The sequence below is a fragment of the Ambystoma mexicanum genome, chromosome 2p (assembly GCF_040938575.1).
Source record: "Ambystoma mexicanum isolate Mex_15411 chromosome 2p, UKY_AmexF1_1, whole genome shotgun sequence".
NCBI lineage: Eukaryota > Metazoa > Chordata > Amphibia > Caudata > Ambystomatidae > Ambystoma > Ambystoma mexicanum.
Genome location: NC_090923.1, coordinates 220,758,953 through 220,779,908, shown reverse-complemented (window position 1 = coordinate 220,779,908; position 20,956 = coordinate 220,758,953). Strand labels below are relative to the sequence as shown.

The window sequence follows — 20,956 nt, the reverse complement described above, 5'->3', positions numbered from 1 at the left end:
TGAATATTTTACATACTAGACAATTGATAACATCATTTGCAATGTGCTCATTTAAATTAGAGACAAACCACTCCTCCAAAATCAGTACTGCAAGACATTCCCTTGTTATGTGAGATGGATAGTTCAGCTATCTTAGTGCTACTTTAAGCAGCCTTAGAGCCATAACAGGTTTCCCGGTGCTATCCTGACACCACATTGCATCTGGGGGGACAATCAGCACCCCGTCCTCTTCCACAATTCCTGCTCTTAGGGTGCTACCTTTCCCTGCAACTTGATAATTTGCACTATCGTTAGTGTATTAAAGCCCTCCATTACCATGTTGCTTGTACGTTCATATTTGTTTGGGCAAGTTGCAATGTCATATACTTCTGGGAAATATACTACGTTTTTTGCTTCTAAATCAGCTGCATTGTTGCTGTGGGAAATCATGTCTGCACCTCTGGTATGAACTGTGCGTCTATGAGCCTTTCTAGTAATGGCACATAGTTGTATTAGTGTGCCATCTGCACACAGGGAACATCTCCTTTTTGAACATGACAGTCCAGCGTGTACTGTTGACAACATGTAGGCAGATCACAATACACTGTTTCCGCCTCACCCTCATGCATTTCATGTGCTAAAATCAAAGCTACTAACTCTGCCACTTAGGCTGAAAAATGTGCTGCCAATCTTACGCTGGTTAATATTTCAAAGCTGACATTCTCTCCTGCCTTCAATACTGCTGTTCCACTGTGCCTTTCTCCAGAGTTGTGATCTATCATTGATGACACATCAACAAAGAGAATAATACACCCTCAAAGGACATTTTCCTTGATACAAGGTACTTCATCATAATCATAATAATCGCTATAGTTAGCACAATCAAGCACATGGTATGCCTCCACATCTTCAGCTATGAATCTGGCTGGGTTCACTATTTGGCACCTGACCATTTTGATCGATGGATTGATATGATAACCTTATAGCCTGAGGCTCTCTGTGAGGTAGCCTTCAATATTTTACTATATTTTACTATCCAAAATTACCATATTAAAAATATTGGTGCAATCCCTATGTATGTTCATTTGGGTTCCTGTATTAACAACAACACTCCAAAATAATGTTTTGTTTAAATGAGTACATTTTAAAATACATTAAGTAGTTCAGGATAGCTATCCCGACCACCCCTGACATCTTGTTACCAATATTATAAACATAAGTCCTTGTACTGATTGTTAATCAAAAGTAAGTTCATATGATCTCATCAGTGATGTCATCAATGACATTTGTGATGTCATCTTTGATGTCCTGGCTGTTAGTCTTAGCAGTGCACGGAGGTGGCACGAGTTATGGTTGCTTAGTTTACCATAACTGATGAATTTATGGGCATTTTTGGTTCATCACCCAACAAACACAATATACATAAAACAACATTACTTATATTTACTGCATCCAAATATACCTTTTTGTACGAATCATCACTTCAAAATATACAAACAATTTTTTCATTCATCACACAATATAACAGAATGCAGCAAGCTCAAACCATAACCATAAAAACGTCACTCATAACGACTTAGCCGGTCGGCATTAGCCATCAGCGACTTCAAACGAGTGTATGCGAGAATTTTTATCCTGGAACACCAGAGGATTCATTCACCTATTCAATAAATTTGATGTAGAGTTGGAAAAGGTCTTTGTCATCTGCCTCCAGGAGACATGGTTGAGTGAGCCACCGTCCAGAGACTACTAAACCCTGCAATTAAAAACGAAAAGGGGCGTCCTTCTTCCGGTTTATTGATGATGATCGGGATAAATATTTGGTGGCGGCTTATTGACTCGTTCAGCCCCAATCCTTTAGTGCAGGGCGCCTTGCTTCAATCTACCAATGAAAACTTCGATACAAGGAAGCACCTGCTCATCCTAAATGGGTATTGGAACCCGAAAAAAATAAGCACAAAGTCCTTCCTCGAATCAATGACTTTTTATATTGACAAAGCCTTATTGCACCATAAGAACCTATCAATAATCTGTGCCGGTGACCTAAATTGTGCATGGTTCAAATACGACCTTGTCAACCAGCTGTTCAAATTGTTACCTTATGATGAAGTTCCCAGTCGCGGGCATCAGTGGAGCCAGGCACTATGCAACTGCAACTGTAACATGGTCAACAGACACGTTCCAGGTGATCAACCGCCCCAGCAAACATGGTCTGGCCATAAAGCGCAGTCAATCATTGATTCTTTTTGGGTTACCCCAAAATTTATTCGAAAAGGACTTGACGCTCACAATATCTACCTTCTTCGGCTGGCTTGTATGGTGGAATGGACAAGCGAAAGAAGAAAACACGACATTCCAATTTCTGTAAACACTGGTGGTAATCGCTTTAGGATTGACAGTTCTAAAATCCAGAAATTCAGTCAGAAATTTTTCCACAACGAGGTAATGTTGGTTGATTATGTTCCCTTACTTTCAGACTTTGTCACTGTGAAAGTTTCGAAATGCATCATGGGTCTAAAACACAAACATTTGTCATCTATGATACTGACTCAAGCCAAACAGGTGATGCGACGCGACATAAGAATTCTGAAAAAGTCTCGAAACGCAGCTACCAACGTTATTGCTATCAAAACTGCAATTCACAAGAGTCGTCAAGTTTATCGAAACTGGTTAAAATCTAAAAAAACAATAATTGAGCAAGACAAAGCCGAGATACTAATGAAACATCTAGTCCAGAAGAACTCACGTTAAATCTGGGCAATTTTGAATACAGGTAACTCAAAACAAAAATCTACCCTGTCCAATGGGATCGACTCTGCTCAATGGGAACTTCACTTTGCAAAGATCTTTAGCAACCCATTCCATGAAGTAACTAGAGTTGCAGAACATAATTCGACATCATGGAGCCTGCAAATATCAGTTGAAGAATCAGAGCTGCAATACGGACCTTGAAAAACTCACATGCAGCAGGACCAGACCTAATAACAAATATCATGCTGAAAAAAAATGAGGAGGAATGGGCAATTTTCATCGAGTCATTGTTTTTACGACTGTCATCCTCAATGACGATCCCTTGGCATGAAGCAATCATCGTCCCTATTTACAAAAAGGGCAATCGGGCGGATCCCACCAACTATCGCCCGATTGCCCTGCTGGACACTATAGGCAACATTTTTGCTTCTTTCTTATGCCAAAAGCTAGTAGAATGGTCAGTGTCTGAGCAAATTCCTGATATTCGGCAAACTGGATTTACCAAAGGTGTCGGTGTGGAAGTAAACCTGTTATTATTAACCATACTAAAGCTTGAAAGTCTGAGGGCAAAAACACGACTATACTTGGCTTTTATTGACCTACGTGGTGCTTTCAACAGCGTCAATCGCTCCAAACTATGGCAAAAACTGATAAACTGGAACTGTCCCAGTAATTTGATTGAACCCATCAGACCCCTACATTCAGAAACAGTCATCAGCATAACACGAAAGAACCAGGGCACTCTATCTAACCAAATATCAATGAATATGGCAGTGAAACAGGGATGCCCATTGGATGCCGAGCTATTCAAATTGTTTATTTCTCACATCCCTTATTAGTTCATCGCAAAAACGTGCGTTGTTTTCCACCTATACTAAACAATACTGAAATTGGATGCATTATATATGCTGACAACATGGTCCTTTTAGATCGGACCCAGATAGGCTTACAATGGCAACTAACATATTTACATGAATATTTGAATGACAACGATTTAGCGTTAAACACCGGAAAAAACAAGATCGTCATTATTGGTCGAACAAAAATCAAAAACCAAACTCCATTCACGTGGAAAATTGACAATAAACATCTGGATGTAGTGAACTCAATAAGATATTTGGGAATCTCATTCAACTGTTCACTTTGCGAACATCATTGGATGATCGACATGACAAACCGAATGATTCAATTTAGCATACAAGGCCAGCTGTTGAATAAAACCTACGGGAAATTTACATTAGCTCCCGTTTTGACCATCTATGCTCAGAAAGTAGTCCTGGCCATCACCTTTGGGTCAGAAGCGGGGTGGAATATTGATGTCTTGTTTTGGCAGAAGTTGGAAGGTATTTTCTGGTGGCGTGTTTTGAAGCTTCCCTCCTATATCTCGATGATTCAGATAAGGTATGAACTTTCATTAAACTCTCTTCACGCCTGCGTCATGTGGAAATCTCTAATGGCACTGCAGAAGATGAATTTGATTCCCACATTTTCAGCATTTCAAATTTTCTCCACGAGACCAGGCTCAGGAAAATCAAAACTTTTAGAAGAGTGGAAACAAATCATGGAACTAATTCTACTCAGCACCGATCTGACTTTGAATGACCATATAATTAGACCACAATCTTCAAAAAAAAAGTTTGAACATTGGTGCTGGATCTAGAACAATGACCAACGTCTCAAGATGTCGACTACCTTAGACTCTGGAATAGGAGCGCACAAGTTATGTGTCCCAAGTCGATACTTAACAAACTGTCCTGTCCCTCTCGATATCACTGTGACCAGTTCCTGAGATTTCATTTAAACGCTGTGAAAACCAAAGAGATGCTGTGGCTTCGTCACTCGAACGAAGTAAACAACAACATGTGTCGCTTCTGCCTGAATGAAACTGAAACCTCTGAACATCTTCTTACTGAATTTACGCAGATCATACCAAAACGGATGCTGCACTTAGGAAACCATATCCCCGTGATCTCAAGTGGCCGAGATTGGTGGTCATATGCTGTGGCTGGTCATTGTGTTAAACTGAGCTGTGCCGTAGTCGATTTTGTAGACTCATTACGACTAGAGGCACACTTATGACCAATCCAAGATCTCTGTTTTCTCGGGCACTTAAGTTGGAGCAGCATATCATGCATTGTTTTAGTAAAATTTAAGAATGTCATCATATTGTAATAAAAGTCTGATGCCACAGTGTTCGCACTGAGGTATATTAGACTGATGTTTCAATAAAAAAAATAAAAAAAATATACAAACTATTTTTTCATTCGTCACACATTATGACAGAATGCAGCAAGCACACACCATAACTGTACACCTCATATTATTACTTCATTACAACTCTTCTTACAGCCTCACATACACCAGGCGGTCATTCCTAAACAATCTCTCACCAAATAGTAAGTAGACTTTATTTATTTCTCAATTATTAAAATTCATTATGTAAACATTTCTTATAAGCAAATATCACTATTTTTTAATTTTAACAGAAATGGCAAACACACTTTAGTGGTTGGAAGAAAACTTTCCAAAAGAAGACATGTTTGTTTGTTTGTTTGTTTATTTATAGGGTGCCAGAAAACCCTTAGGTAGCTGGGCGCACAGAATAACAAGAATACTTAGCGCTTCGCTTCGTTACAGGTTACAGATTACAGGTAGGCATGAGATATATACAGTAATTACATTATATACATTCTTTGCATGTAAGGATAGAGGTAACATATTATACACAGTAAATATATTAAATACATTATGTACATTATACAAGTGAGAGTGGAGGGGAAACGTATGGCATCAGATCACTGTGCATATGGTGTCAGATTTCAAAGGTCACTGCGTCGTAGCCAGTTGCGGGTATGGTGCCTGAAGCAGTTGTAGGGCTGGTCCCTTCTTAGTTCAGTTGCGGGTATGGTGCCTGAAGCAGTTGTAGGGCTGGTCCCTTCTTAGTTCAACTGGAAGGGTGTTCCAATACTGAGCTGCTTGTACCGGGAAGCTATTGCCTCCTGTTTTTTTAAGTTGGAATCTCAGGGTTTGGAGGCAGAAAGAGTTGGCTGTTCTGGTTGGTCGTGCAGAGGTTTTTCTTATTATTCTGTCCCTGAGGTATGGGGGGGCTGGATTGTTCAGGCATTTGAATGTTAGTGTGACAATTTTGAAGGTGATCCTATTGCTAATTTTTAGCCAGTTGTGATTTCTGCGCACATTTGAAATGTGCTCTCTGACTGGGAGGTTCAGGGCCGTTCTGAGCGCATTATTTTGCAGGGTTTGAAGCTTAATGATGATGTATTTGTTAGCGCCTGCATAGAGTGCATTGCAGTAATCCAGTTTTGAGAGGATCAGTGCATTGGCTAGGATAATGCAGCTAGCTGGTGAGAGGAAGGGTCTGCATGCTTTAATAAGTTTACCAGTATAGGCAGTGGATGAGGCCAGGGAGTTCACTTGTTTCCTTAGGGACAAGGTGGAGTCTAACTAGAAACCAAGGGGCTTCACCTCTTTGGTGACAGGGATGATATTGCCATCGATATTGAAGGAATTGTAGTTGGAATCAAGCTTTTCTAAGTTGTTAGGAGAGCCTAGAATAAGGATCTCTGTTTTTTCGTCATTCAGGCAAAGGCTATGGGTTGCCATCCATGCCTGAATGAGGGTGTACATTTTGTTTACTAAAGCTGTATCCGTGATGAAATTGCCCGAAAGGGGGATGAGGATCTGGGTGTCGTCTGCATAGTTTGTGTAGGTGACACCCAGTCTGTCCAATTTATTGAATAGAGGTTTAGTAAAGATATTGTACCTCGTTGGCGAGACACAGGATCCCTGTGGGACTCCACATGTTGTCTGGATAGGGTCTGCAGAGTCTAAAGTGGGGAAGACTTGGATATTTCTATTGTCAAGAAAGGACTGGACCCAGGCTATAGCTTCACTTGAGAAGTGGGCATCTGACGCTAGGTGTTTGCAAAGTACTGCATGATCCACTAGGTCAAAAGCCGCCGACAGATCAAGGAGGAGTAGCATTGCTGTGTTTCCTTTGTCGTTGAGCTCATCGATTTGGGCTTTAAGATCTATAAGTGCGGTCTCAGTGCCGTGCTGAGGTCTGAAACCCGATTGACGAGTGCCAAGGAGTTGGTAAATCTCCAGGTATTTTTGGATTTGGAGATAGGCCACTCTGTCAATTATCTTCAGGAGGAAGGGGACAGTAGTGATGGGCCTATCATTGGTGAGGATGGAGGGGTCTAGAGTTTGTTTTGTTAGCAGTGGGAGGACCCAGGACTCTTTTAAGCTGCTTGGGACTGTGCTAGATGAGAAGGAGGCGTTGATGAGTTTAGTGACGAAGGGGGCTAGGTCTCTGGCAGCATTCTTAATTATCTGGGCCGGGCAGTAATTGCCTTTGCAATTGGACAGTTTTAGTGAGGCAATGATTTTTTCAGTTTCGTGAGTGGAAACTTTAGCGAATTTGAAAGGTGTTAGACTAGGTTTGGGCGTGGGTGTGGGCGTACTGGGAGTTTCTCTGAGAGGGAGCGAGGCTTTTTTTATAGTAATTTAGATTGTAATGTTTTCACTTTATTGGCGAGGGCATTTTGGATATTGGTACACCATTGCTTGTCTTTGGGTATGTTATCGGGTGGTGATATGGGAGATTCAAGTTCTCACAGGATTGCAAATAATTCCTTGGTATTGGAGCATGCATTGAAGATTCTATCGTTATAGATGTCTTTTTTAGCTTGGTGGATAGCTTTCTTGTAGTTAGTGGTGCATAATTTGAGTTTAAGTTTGTTTTCAGCTGTAGGGGTGTGTCACCATACTGCTTCAAGCTTCCTTTTTTCCAATCTCAGTTCTTTTAGGTGGGGGGTGAACCAAGTATTGAGGTGGGATTGTTGTTTACTTTTACAATTCTTCAGTGGGGCAATGGTGTCCATGGCAATGGCCATGGTGTCGTTGTATATTTTGATCATGGTGTCTGGGTCAGAGTCAGTTGGCAGTGCATTGATGGTTGGGAGGAGCAGGGGTAGGATATTGTCAGGGTGATGTTTTTTTTGGATCTCGTGGGAACCGATGGTGCCATTATTTTTTCAGTTTTGAGCATCTTGTTGACTGTTAAGTAGAAGTTGATGAGGAAGTGGTCAGTCCACGACTGGGGTGTGATTTTGGTGATAGTAGTAGGGCAGCTGGAAGTGGCTACCCAGTATAATGTTCTCCCTTTGTCGTGGGTGGGGGTGAGAACTTTTTGGGTGAGGCCATGTCCCTCGAGCATGGTGGCAATAACTTGTGCAGATTTGTCATCTGGGTCATTAAGACCTAGGTTAAAGTCACCAGGGATCATTGTTTGGGATGACTTTTTTGTGTTGCTCGCTAGGCGGCTGGATAATTCCTCTTCGAATAGGCCTAAAGGCCCTGGTGGTCTGTAAATGAGATAGATGGTTAGGGTTTGGCATGGGGATATCGGTAATTTAGCGGTCAGAAGGTCACAGGATTTTAGGGTAGGTGGTGTTATTGATCTTACATAAAGGTTGGATTTGGAGATGAAGGCTAAGCCACAACCACTGGCGTTCGGGCGGTCTAGTCTTAGTAGTTGATACTCTTTGGGTATTGCTAGGGATAGGGCTGGACCTGCTGCGTCATGGAGCCAGGTTTCTGTGACTGCTAGGAGGTCGCGGTTATCTAATGTAAGGAGGTCGGCTATTTCAGTGGCGTGGGCCATGACTGATCTAGCATTGATCAGTGCTCCTGTTAGGATAGTTGTTTTGGGAAGACAGTTGGTATTAGAGGTGATCAGGATGGGTTTTTTCGTTATGGTGTTGGCAGGTAATTGTGGGTTAGGATGCGTTGAGTTCCTAGTTTGTTTTTTGGGAATGGTGCGATGGTTCAAATGGGCGGTGAGATGTTATTATGACTAATGATAACATCTCTAATGGTAAACAAGACATCTTTTAATATAAACAAATGTTGTAATTTCTACAGACCTCAGTGAAGTAGTAATTTCTTCTTTTCTTATAGTACATACATTAGATCAAGAAACAAAACCCCCATTTAATTATGGAGAATCCCAAAAATCCCAAAGACAGTCTCTATCCCCAACTGTACATAATGGAATCATGATCTTGTCTGCAAAATTGGATGAACTTAGTATTGACTTCAAGGAACCTTTATATTATGTTAAAAATCATGTTATTAAAAATATTCTGTATCACTGTCCTTCTTGTACCTGCCCCCATTTTGCCCAGCAATCATCCCATTTAAATTCCCAAAATATAAATGAGACTCTTTTATGAAAGTTCTCTCCCTTCCTCCCCCGATCAGAACTTTCTAGAAATTCTAAATTCTGCCATTTATGTTTCCCATTCCAATACCCCATTCCTTTCATGAATAAATATTTTTTGTTTACTATAAATGTCTTGCATATTATTCTGTGATTTTTTTTATTTAAAAATCCCAATTAATAGTCCTCGGACTATAACTGTCCGGGGTGTCTGCTTTCAAAAAGGGGCATGTCCGTTTTTGCATGATGCACTTTTGATTGGTCCATGGACAGTCCGCCCTTTTGCGGACATACATGCGCATGCGCCTGGCTCCGTATGCCCTCAGATGTCATCATGTGACCATACCCGTGCGGCTTGGTGGCCTGCCCCCAATGGTGTCTCTGCTCTGTGGACAGTTTAAAATGTCTTTTATGGCTAATCTAGAGTTTTTCAAGATGGAAGTGTATTATTACAGAGCTCCTAGAACTAATCTTAGTTGATCTGGCAACTTTTTAGAACTTACCAGGGCCTATTTTTGACTCTGTAGTCCACAGACAGCTGCACAGTCCGCAGACAGTCACTCTGAAGGGACATACAAATACGTTCAGTCATTCTCAATATGGCTATCCAGGACATAGCAGCTGACAGCACCTGCTTTGCAGAACAGCTATATTTGCAGCAATGGCATCTGTTATGGCCATCTCTCCTCCCCAGCCACCCCCACCACCACCCCCATCATCACCATCTGTAGGGCCTTGAAAGAGGAACAGGGGCGAGGATGCAGAAGAGGATGAAAAGGAAGATGAACATGATGCAGAGGAAGTGCCTACCTCCAGCACCCAAAGTGAGTCTTGGGTGTTGCATTTTTTTACCACTGTTGGGGGTGTACCAAAGACTCGGGCAATCAAAGTCAGATGCACTGAGTGCGGGGACATACTCAGTCACAGAAAACATGGGCTGTACTCATACGGGACCACTTTCATGCACCACCACACCAGATCCGATCACTCAGGTGCTCTGTGAAAGGCTATTGCTTCCTCCGGGAGAAGCAGGTTGATGGCCTCCATTCCATCTTCCTTGACCGCTCCTGCCACCACACAAAATACTCCTCTGGTGCAGGGGATCCCAGTGGCGGCCTCGCAGTCCATTCAGTATGTTCAGTATGCTGTTGGCCCTTATCTTTCAAGGGTCACAGTACTATGTTTGTACTACAAAGCCCTGATCTGCAGGGATGAGCAATTTTGAAGTGCTCTGGAGGCCGCTATCAAGGAGCATGAGAAACACTGCCACCTACCTTAAATGTAAGGCCTGCCAACATCTTACTCTGTCCACCTTCCCCTCTGTCTCTGTGGTTGGTGCCCCTTCTGTCCCTTCTCTCCCTTTTCACCATCACCTTACCTTGCCTCTCATGAAAAAGAAAAAGCCGAAAGAAATATAAAATCAAAAAACATAAAATTAAATGATTCCTTTAGGAGCCACCTTTCACAGTTAAAAAACAGAACTGAAAAAAACATCACAGGCCTACATAGTCTGCGGACAGTGTAGTAGTCCGCGGACATCTCGAAAATTCACGGCGTGTGGTGAGGGAATCAAAATCATTTAAATTGTGGTGGCTCTTCAGAGAACCTTTTTTTCTCTTTTTGACTTTTATATATTTTGTGATTATGTTGTTTTATGTACTGAACTAACACATATTCTACAGAACATTTTTCTCCTTTTCCTATTTTTAAAGAATACTTGATTCCATATTTTATGTGTTCACAGAAACTGCTTAAATGCATTTTGAATGTCTTCAAGGAAAATCTGATTGCCTATATCAGTTAGATGCACTCAATCTCAATGAAAAATGTTGACAATATCACATTGTATATTTTCATTATGCAAAGATGTCATTCCAACATCCCGCAAAAAGGCACATATAATGTTATTCACATTTCACCTTGCATTGTCAATTTGTGGACAACATAAATTCAAATGCATCCACATTTGTCTCTCCTGAGAAAAAATAATTTTCAAGTTTGGAAACAGTTCCATCAACTTTCCAAATGTATACTTCATTGCAAACTGTAATGATATTCTAGTAACACATCCCAAACTGTTGCCTCCACATTGAACTACAATGATGTCCGGATGCTTCAAGTAAAACATATTCTCACAAAATGGGAGGAATTCTGCCCACTTCATTTCCCGAACTCCATACCATGAAACTTGAAATTCATTGAATCCAAGATTCTCAAACAATCCGCAGTGCTGAGAATACACCTTCAGGCAATGGATCCAAGAGTCTCGCAGAATCCATACACTCTGCTTCCTCAGATACATACCTTAGCCATTATCAGTGCACTCAACATTCAAAACTCCTGCTACCCTCTCTTCCTTTACACCACACCTAGGAAACCTGATTGGTTTATCTCTTAATATCCGCAAACATCCATGACTGTCCATGGTCTCCAAAGTCCCATTTCCATGCTAGGCATCCTTAAAAGACCCAGATAGCACATGCAGTGTCCACAGACTACCACTGTGCGATGGACACGTGGCACATGGTAGCCCTTTTACCCTTTCTATTTTCATGTTTATAACATTCCCTCATTGGATGCTTTCAAACAGTCATACATCCATCCACCAATCACATCCAAAACCTCTACATGTAACTCTGTCATCTCAGTTCAACACTTCAGATGTACCCTTGAACTCTGTTTTTCAGCCACTCTCGCAAATGCCATATATTGCAGAATTCAGCACTTGTTCACATCAAGTGGCACTTACTTACAATGCTGTGCATGTAGAAATGTTGATTTTGTAGCAGCATTTTCATGAAATTTAATAAATACAATTGTGCATTTATAGCAGCACTGTGTGGCCCCTTTTTATAAAAGAAAGGAAAAGCAGAAAAAAAGATTTGTCGTCCATTTTTACGTGGCACTTGGTGTGACATGACCCATTTCAAACTATACCTGCTTATCAAGTCTGTGTTTCTTTCTTTGTATTCTGTGACTTGTAAAACAACTTCTCCCATTACACAACTCGGACTACAAGCCTCAAAATACAAAAGAAAAATAACCAGGCCTGGACTGCAAGATTGAAAAGGTGTCAACTTTATATTAAATGGAAAATGGAAAATGCTACATGTTTAAAAATATTTCTTTTTAGGAGCATTTTCACTAAAGTAAGAAATACTTATTTACACATTTAAAGCAGCACTGTGTGTAACATCTTTGTAGAACAAAGAAAAAGCAGATGCAAAGCATTTCTCCAACATTTTTAAGTATGACTTAGTGTGTGGAAGTTTAATATCTTGACAGTACATGCATACTTGCAAACATGACCCATTCCAATCTGTAGGTTATTATACAGTCCTAGTTTCTTCTATGCATTATGGGACTTGTAGTCCAAGTTTTCCAATGGGAAAAGTGCAACTACAACACTGAGAATGCAAAGAAAAAAAACAAGACTTCATAAGCATCTACATATTGCAAGAGATCATGTTGGCAAGTATGCATGTACTGCCAACATATTAAACTTCCACATCCACACACCAACTGCCACTTAAATATGCTACACATCTTTTCCATCTGTTACAAATCTTTTCCATCTGCTTTTCTTTTCTTTTACAAAAATGTTACACACAGTGCTGCTATAAATGCACATCTGCACGAAAATTCTCCTAAAAAGAAACATTTCTAAACGGTCAGCATTTTCCATTTTTCATTCCATATAAATGTCACACTTTACAAACTCACTCATTACATCGCTTACACTGCCACCATTCTCCACCTGCTCACAGATATTTGTATACCACCAAAGTATCTATATACAACACTTCACCTTACATATAAAGTACTTTTCTTTCCAAACCTCTACTATAATACACCAAACACTGCTGAAACAACAATCCACCATTGCATTACCACTAGGCCACCATTTCATATTCTTTAAAAACACTGCCACAAATTACAAATATATCACACCACAAACACAGCACTTCTTCTATTAAAATCAGCAGCACTACTCATACTCCAATTGTTTTAACAACATAGTGAACACACTTTCATATACCACCCATACTACAACTTTATTAACTAATTTTCCTAACAACTCGATACTGCTTACTAAAAGTACTTCACCATTATCACATCTACCCCCTTGCTTTCTTTTAGTATTGCAGGAAAGAAGAATATTGCCAAAGAGAGCGACCAAAAAAGAACACTCTTCACATTCTACAAAGTAAGTATATCAGAATAGCCTGCATGTTTTTCTAATTGTAACAATGTACATTCACTATATATTAGCCTTTAATATTTTTTTCAAATCAACATTTATTTCACTCTTAATCATTATGTTGCAACATTCACACTCTTTCTATTTCCATCTATACACCACCATTTAAACAACCACTGTTTTCCTCAAAACAACATAATGTCCCTGTTTTTTAATCACACCACCACTCCATTACTCAATAACACAAGCCCATCACACCTGTATAGACTCTTACTCTTACAACCTTCCCAACTACACCTATCATCCCACTCTACAATCACACAGCACTCTCTTCATCTCTACAATCACACCTACACTCCCATCCAAAATGCATGCACATACATTCCACAACTTTCAAACCCAAACTTTCTTTTTTTCCAACAGACAGACATAATGCCTAATAAAAGCAACTCTGTTGAAAACAAAGAAACAAAAGAGCAGATATGAATACAAGCAAGCCATTTAGTCATCCACCTCTAAAGCCATGTATAGAAAACATTAAAACAAAACAACTAGTAACCTTGCTCAACAAAACTAAACCAGCGACCAATGATAAAAGGTACAGCACCTCATCCAAAAAGTAAAAATTATATAAGATATATAAACTAAAGCAGACCTACTAATTAACCTAACACTATGGGTATCATTACGACCCTGGCGCTAATGGGTTAACGGTGCCGTAAAAGGCTGCAGCGACGTTAACCCATTAGCGCTTGATTACGAGGTCCCTTTGCAGGACCCGACCTTAACGGTTGGTCTACACCAGCCGTTAAAGTAGGGACCCGCAAAGGGACCTTGGTGCTAAGTACGGTACCGCAATTTGCGGTACCGTACTTAGCGCCTTCCCCATTCTCATTGAGCCCTATGGGGCAAAAATGGGAATGGGGACGGGCCATGGAGGAAGGGGGAATTACTGCCCCGCCAACCTTGTAATGGGGTGGTAATTCCCCCTTTCTCCATGGCGGAGTCGGTAAGTTACCGGCATGGACCATGGTGCTTTTAGCACCATGGTTTTCCGCCTGGGTCGTAATGAGGCCCTCTATCTACCAATGTTAACATAGCCACAGTAAAACATTTCCAAAAATTAATGTTACAAACATTTTTCCACCTTAGAGTTCTTCAAAATCTTATAAAGACACCTAAAAAGTCACGATCTACCCTTAAAAACTACTGCCGGAGACGAATCCTTTAAGCTCTAATTGACAGCAAATTCCTACTAAAGAGAATGTTGTTTATATTAATGTTAAACAGAATGAAACCACAAACTAAATTAATCAATAATTTACCAAAGGTACTTCTAAACATGTGCAATCTCAATATAGATACCTTTTCAAACTTCTGTGAAGGTGAATGGATTCACACAAGCAGCACAGAATCACATTTCTATGCAGAAGCTTATAAACAAGAACACAATAACCCAGTTGCCATAGACAGTAATGGCAAGTGTATGAAATGGTAGGAGACACCATTGTTGCAAAGTATACCCTTATAGAAAAGGCGTTTCCAAAAATGTTTCAACCAAATATTCCTTTTGCCCAAACAAATCATCCAGTGTATAAATGGGCATGCAGCTCAATGTGTAATCTACGCCAACAATCCTTTAAATGTTTACTACAATTCATCAATCACTATATTAAACTAAAAAACAAATCTAAATTGAAAACTTTACAAACCATGGACTCTTGGCCAGTGCGCAGCCACACTAGACTTCAAGGACATTCATTAGCCTGCATTTCAGAAACTGCCTGCAAAAGCATCTTACACCACATCAAAATGTTAGCAATACACCATTTCGCTATACAGAATCTTGTGCATAGACTATACGAAGCAAAAACTCCTGCTTTAGAACTGCTAAATTTAAATAAAATTCCCCTATACGGAACATCCAAAGAACTCCTTCGAGAAATAGAGAACATCAAAAGTAAATAGTTTGGAACTGAAGTTGACTTAGAAAATTCAGTAACTTCAGAAAATATTTGCGAAATCCTCACAAACACCAACCTCCAACCTTCTAACACATTAAAAAAAGAAATAGCTAAGTTTCAAAACACATCTGCTGAAATACCAGACCAAGTACGTGTCTGTTGTCGCAGATCTTTTCATAAAAAGAGCAAATAAATACTAGATATGGCTTACAAAATAAAGGACAATGAGGAAACCCAAAGGTTCCAAATAGCTTTATACCTAATAGCAGAACATACATACAACATAACTGACCCCTCAATAGTTTTTACATACTGCAATATAAAGCTTGAAAATAGCCAAATACCATCACGTGCTATCACTAATAACTTAGAATTATTCTGACTTCCAAAGGCTCTTCAACAACTTAACTTGCATGAGAGTACTATATTCCATACAGTACACCCATTTAAAGCTATAATACGCCTTCAAACGAAAACAGGCAAATTGCCTTCATCTGAGTTACTAAAAGGCATCCATGGAAAGTAGTATATTTGCCATTAGATATTAAAGAAAATGTAGAAGTTCTAGGAGGACAACAGCCATATTGATCAATCTTTGATTGTACTAGTTAATGATGTACCAACCAGAGAGAAAACAATTTGACAAAAACTATTTAACTCAAACAAAGTTAGATAAACCCTACAATATCAGAAAGAAAACAATGAATACTACAAAGATATAAACATAGAAGAAATCTTAAGGGAAACCACCTAATTTGAACATGTAGATCCTGTTACTTCAGCCAACATGATAGACCAATATACAATTCACCCACTACACTGCAAAGAGCCCATTGAAGATGCATTGGAAACATATCAAATGTGTCAAGCCATAGGATCCCCCATGAGCACTTGGGAAAAATGTTTAGAAGCATGTTATTTTCCTCTACTCTAGCCTACAGGAAAAGGAGGAAAAGATGATGAAAGATCCACATACAATGTGTGCATCAGGATATTGCTCTTTACGAATGTATTCTGTAGACCCGAGATTCAGACAAAATGTAAAATACATTTCCCACTTCCTGTTTGAAAGTGAACTAGCAACTCTATGTTATGGAGTTGCACACACATTAAAAACAGGCTCTCATTTTGTAAACATGTTCACTACCCAACTGCTTCATAAAAGACAATGATGATATGATATGATATGGCATTTATAACGTGCCTACACACAAGTGTTTCAAGTGTTGTTTTATCATTCAAGTATCACAAATCTCTTGGCAAACATGCATGGTACAAAAGTATACTGGTTCCGACATCACACTGATGTATATTGTATGCTAAGGAACCTAGGCCCACCCACATGGTTTGTTACTTTAAGTTGTGCCGAGTATGCATGGGATGACTTACATGACTTCTTATGCACTGCAAACCAAAATAAAGATGGGATAGGTATAAAAACACAGGGAGAACTCTGATTTCTTGACCCTGTCCATGTATCAAGGTACTTTCACCAATGCTTCATTGCCATGCTGCACTTCATCTGTAATAAAACTACCCCTTCACTCATAGAAGTGCAACACTTCTTTTGGAGAGAAGAATATCGATCCAGAGGAGCACCACCCATCCACATGCTATTGTGGATAAAAGATGCTCCCAAATGTGGCCATGACAGTGATGCCACTGTTTTACAGTTTATTGAAAAATACATTACTGCAACATTCCTTCAAAAACCAAGTATAGTGACCTACATACAAAAATCTTACACTTCCAAAAACATAAGTGTGTCAAATACTGCTGGTGTAGATATAAAAAACAAAGGTAAATAATATACCAAATGTCGCCTTTGCTTCCCTAGACCATTCTGCATAAAAGGACAGGTAAATAGCTTGATGTCTTCTGTTAGACACAGTGTAAAAGGCAAGACTCCTAAAAACACATACAACATTAAAAGGGACTAAGCATCCAAGTGCACCAATGATTAAAATGTAATCATTGCACTCTTGTGGAATGCAAACATAGACATGCAATACATTGCAGACAATTCCACTGCAGGTGAAAGATTTGTCACAGCTCATCTCACAAAGCTGAGAAAACAGAGCAAAAATACCTCTGGGATGACATATCATCTGCTTGAATAAAAACATGCTCACCCATAGAGAATGCAGGTGCTCCAAAGCTGCATACCATTTAACAGATACAGCTGTATATGGCAAATCTGAACACATTGGGCCTCATTACGACTTTGGAGGCAGCCATGGCGCTATTCCAAAATCGGGTCCGGTCTGTTGGAGTGGGGAATTACCGGGACATTCCGCCCTAGGCGGACCCGGTAAGTCCCCATTCCAAATGCCATTCCCCATTCCCATTTGAGCCCCCATAGGGCTCAATGGGAAGGGGGAAGGTGCTAATAACGGGCCCGGTAATTTCAGTTCCCGCTAAGGGACCTCAGAATTGGGCGGTAAGGGATTGCCGGCACCGGTCTCCTTAATTGTGCCACCTCGCAATGAGGCCCATTGTCTGGCTAAAACTCAGTCCAGCTTCATCCTGAAAATGAGTACTAAAATGCTACCAAGAGAAAGAAACAATAGCCACAAATGATTCCAACAGCCAGGCCATTTAAAAAAACAAGGCATACTGTGTTGGAAAATATGTGCCTGTACGACATAGCCCAAAACTACTTCTATAAAAGCAATGTCACACCAGATGAGAGAACTGGCAAATATTCAGACTCAAATTGTGATGGAAGCCTTGTGAAAGCTACAAAACTCAGCCTAATTAATCATATAAAGTTATCATTTAAATCTCTGCAACAGAGAACTTTATCATATGGCACTCCTGCAACTTTTTAAACCTTGGCAAAAAGAATATTAATAATTAGGCAACTGTGACTCATTTGTAGCTGTATACAAAGCAAATGAAAACAGTATAACAAATGTCAATTTCAAACAATACAACAAAATGTTGGACAATGAACGCCAACAAGAGGAACACATTAAAGCTCAATTAGACAAAGACACTACTGAGCGCAGTCAACCTTCCCTTGCAGAAAGCCAAGAGCCAAAATGCCATGTATCTAAACAATCTGAAGAAGACTTGTCAGTGCTGAAATCACAGCTAAATGATGAACAACTCACCATTTACCTGTAAGTAACTAAAGAAATTGAACATGAAATTAAAACTTGTAGCTGTAAATATTATAAACCTCTGCTCCAGTATGTAAGTGGTGAAGTTGGTTCTGGTAAATCGTTCCTAATTAAAATAATCAACACATTTCTACAAAACTTAGCAAACAGCAACGTTTTGGCTGTTATAACAGGTTCCACAGGTTTAGCTGCCTACAACATAGGAGGTGTAACTTTACACTGACTTCTGCTCCTCCCAGTAGAACAACAAAATAAATTAGAATACTACTAATTATTTGCAGACGCTGCTAACGAAGTATGGAGAATTCTGAAACAAGTGAAAGTGGCCCTGATAGATGAAGTATGCATGATTTCCAACCTCATGTTGTCTTTAATTCACCTCAGAATGCAAGAAGCCCAAAAAACCGACTAAGAACAACTGTTTGGAGGAAAACACGTGATTGTTTTCGGAGACCTCCTACAGTTAACACCAGTAAAGGGTGAACCTATTTTCAAAACAGTAGGACACAAACAATGCAGTAACACACTCAGCAGCATTGGAAATCTAAATCTCTGGCAACATTTTCACTACAGAGAACTAACTCAAAACATGTGTCAGTCTGCAGACCTCACATATGCTAACATTTTAAAAAGCATTAGAACTGGATTGCTTACTAAAGATGCAAAATTCTTCTTAAACAGTAGACTGATGCAAGTGCTATATGAGTGAAACACATCTGCTCCTGATGTCATGGAACAATTACCTCAACAAAATATGGAGTGCATGTCCTTAATGTTAACCTTTTCAAGCTGTAGTCAATTCATCAAGACAATAATAAAAAAAGAAATGCATCCCATGTGGTATATCAGCTACACAGACAAAGTAGAAGTGCACGGCATGACACTCCCTATGTGTCAACAATCAACAGCAGGACTAAATAGCTCAGAAAACTGTGTTTCCAAAACAGCTGGATTAGAAACAGTATTAACTCTGTGTCCAAATTGCAGAGTAAATCTAAAACCTAACCTTGACGTAGAACAAGGTTTAGCCAATGGAGCAATTGGTACAGTTGTTGACTTCCAAACATATCCACATGACAACGATATTGTCACGATCTCTGCTTCCAAAAGGTCAGGGTTTTCCCAACTCCCTTGGAAGCAGATCCATAACCCAGGTTCCGAGTGCCAACCAGTCCCAATTGGGACCTTTTGGACCCAGTCCTGGCGCCAGTGGCACCAGGCTCATAAATATGCCCAGTCCCAGCGCTGGAAGCGCCAGGCTCATAATGCTTGGGTGGACTTACCTGCAGCAGACCATGCTGCTTACTTGACTGCCAGTTGAGCCTCTGATCCTCTTCTGTTTGGAACTACTTTTCCTGTTGGGTGGGGCAGGAGCCACTCCCTAGATTCAGAACACTGGAACTCTTCTGGAAAGCAGGAACTCTTTTCTTACCTAGGCGTGGCTGTCGAAGGAGACACCCAAGCACTACAGGAGGCTATTTAAACCACACCCGATGGATGTATCTTGCTTTGCGTTATTCTGCATCCTCTGCAGCAGAACGCTCATCGTGTCTTCTGCATCTGATCCTGGGCCTAAGGAAAAAGGCTTACCATCCTGAATCCAGTCTTCAGCAACACCTATAAAGACAAGAAAGAACAGGTTAGCATTACGGTCTTCAGTGACAGCTCTTCACTTACCTGGTCCATCGGCTGTCACCAACGCCTCGCGCTGCATTCCGGCATCTGAAAGACAAAGGCTTACCTACTCTTCGTGCGCTCCGGAGGTCTTCACACTGCATTCCGGCATCTGAAAGACAAAAGCTTACCAACTCTTCGCACGCTCCGGAGGCCTTCGGCGCTGCATCCCGCATCTGAAAGACAAAACAAGGTGTGCTTAAAGACATTGGGGAACTTTAATACTCACGTGCCATTACTCCTTTCCACATCTAACCCAGTGGGTATTCCGGCACCCTGCAGCCGCTCCGAACTTGTACCTGCAAAATAAAAAGACAGTTAGAGCGCATCGTGAAGCAGGCAACAAGCGCTTACTTACGTGCTTCCAGGCGCTTCTATTCATCACACGGGCTCCATCTTCAACTCACTTCAGCCCGTCATCCGCCATCGCCGGAACCCTGCAAAACAAGAAACATCATTACTAAAGACTTTAAAGACATTAGAATTACTCGAAACTTACCGTTTGTGCAGTAAACGACGGACAGCAGTCCTCTGAAGTCAAGAGGCCTGCTCCCCTTATCCAGTGAAGAAACTGGTTACAGCACCCTGCCCCGAGGCAGATGGAGAGCACGGCGTTCACTTACCTAAGACATCTTACCCTTCGAGTCAGACATACAGTGCACAGAGGTCCAGCCCAAAGAGCCAGCCGTGTGTTACACATCACCTTTGAAGATACGGTATACGCCCAGTCAAGACCGGCGCCTCTACGGGAATCAGGTGAGCGTTACAGAACACAAAGCCTACCACAAAACTCCCGTCCAGGCGCTATGGAAACCTCGGATACCGACCAGCTAGCCCAGTTACTTGGGGAACTAAGGGCAGAAGTGCATGCAGCCCGTCAGGAAACGACCGCTCTAAGAAGGGAACTGATTATTTCCAAGGAGCGAACATATGATCTCGCTAGACAATTGCTACAGTCACAAGCCGGACAGACCCCGTTACCCGCATCTGGGGGAAATCTTCCTTCTACATCCTCTAT

General features: G+C 40.7%; 1 long non-coding RNA gene across 1 annotated transcript in view; it reads right to left on the bottom strand.

Annotated features, from left to right (window-relative positions):
• Window positions 1-20,956, bottom strand: part of LOC138566349 (uncharacterized) — a 72,992-nt gene that overhangs the window by 8,238 nt on the left and 43,798 nt on the right. The gene's annotated exons all lie outside the window — the stretch shown is intronic.